The sequence below is a fragment of the Thamnophis elegans genome, chromosome 4 (genome assembly GCF_009769535.1).
Source record: "Thamnophis elegans isolate rThaEle1 chromosome 4, rThaEle1.pri, whole genome shotgun sequence".
NCBI lineage: Eukaryota > Metazoa > Chordata > Lepidosauria > Squamata > Colubridae > Thamnophis > Thamnophis elegans.
This window is the reverse complement of record NC_045544.1, coordinates 115,906,226-115,908,207: the sequence shown is the minus strand read 5'-3', so window position 1 is coordinate 115,908,207 and position 1,982 is coordinate 115,906,226.

Here is a 1,982-nt window from a genome sequence, read left to right as displayed (position 1 = left end):
TAGCAGAAAAATAAGTATTAGGAAGTGACCATTCTCTACAGTTGGGAAAATAATAAATGGGTCAGGAAGACATAATCATACATATTTTTGCTTTGAGAATCAGATCTAGGTCCAAAACAATGTTTCCTTTTATATATTGTTTTATCAAAGATCTTTTAAAGAATAAACAAACCTAACATAAGCTAATATAAAGAAAGAAAAAGGAATCAAAGAGAAGTGCAAGAAAGAAACATATAGAAAAAATATAAAGCAAACGCTTAGAGAGGGCTGTAAAGCACTGTGTAGCAGTATATAAGTCTAAGGGCTATGACTATTGCTATAACTTTACCTCCATGGTTACAACATACCTCTCTTCTTTCTAATCCCTTCTGTTTAATCATCAAAACCATAAATAATGTCCATTTTTTTCTATTTCATACAAAAAAGTCTGCAAGGGATTTCCCATTAGCAATAATTGTAGATATTTCTTTTCCCTAACCAAAGAAGTGAACTTAGTCAGTTATATCATTTTTACCAACCATTCTTCCATTGGGGATAATGCCGAATCCTTCCATCTTTATGCATACAATAATCTTGCTGCATATAAAAAAAATCAATTTCTTTTCCAACCCTTTGTCCATCAGTCCCAAAATAAAAAAAATCTGGTTTCAACCGTATATTAATCTTTTAAGATTATCTTAATCGGTGTATGTATTTTAATGCAAAAATTTCTAGCTTTTTCTTGCATATCCCAAGCATACCCCAGGCTCTGTCCATTGCACCAATGTCCTGCGGTGTTTAATAGTGATTATTGGTGATTTGTTTTCTGCTATCTTGGACATCAGTGATAAAATCTTCTGTTTTTGTTGTAAGCTGAAAGTCCACCCACATCTTTTCTAAGAAGCCTTTCCAAGTATTCTAATCCCATACAGTATGTAGCATTTCAGTGGGATGGATTCAGTCAATGGGTGAGTGCTTTTCCTGCAGAAGCTACCAAATTCATCTTTTGGCATTTCATTTAAAAGGATAATAAGTAGCAGGTCTGGAAAACCGAAATCCTGGAGAAATATGATCCATCTGAAGAGGCAAGAATGGATGGAAATGATGTGTTTCAACCTGAGGCAATTAACAAATGTTTGTATAGGTATTAATGTTTTGTTTTTTTTAAATATTATATGCGGAAAGAAGAAAGAACCTATACAAAAATAAAATTGTCCTATATACTGAACCTAATTACTCAAATGTTTATTCCATCCATCCACCAGGCTTTACAATTGAAGTCAGCTTACATTTAAGCCAGTTAGTAATAAAAACTTTGGGAAATATAATTAGTAATATATAGCCTGAATTTCTACGTAGTTTCCCAGTAAAACGTTTATTCAGATAAAGAGGCTTAAAATGATTGTGTAATTAGCAGAGAATACTTTCCTCCCAAACTACACACTGTCCATTTTAATGAGTAAGAGTACACAATATCGATTTCTGTTTCTTTATAGTAAAGGTCCCAATTATTTTTAAGCAGCCTTATTGCTCCAACCCCAGTTGGAAACCATCCAAATCTGGATTGTGACTGCTGGAAATCCTGTTTGGAAGGTTCCAGGATCTGCAAGGCTGGTTTAGATATTTATGTTGTTAAGACTGGTTAGTGTGATTCAAAGCAATGGTTTTTTAAGTATCCTTGGCTAATGGCTATAAATTGCTTTGAATGTCAAAGTTGTAAGACTTGTTTATTTTGCAAAGTGTTTATGGGAGTTACCTTTAAGTCTATTGTAATCTTACATGTTTCCCCTTAATATTTTGATGATTCGTTTTGAATGTTGAGAAGAGTATGCTGCTTAATGTGTCAAGTACAATCAAACCAAGAGCCAACACCTTAACTGCACTTGCAAAAAAAAAGAGACTGAGCAGCCACTTACATATTCACAGCATTCCTTGACTTCATAATTGCAAACTCTGTTTGCAATATTTCATGGAACCTGTCTGAAGAAATACAAATAAGAGAA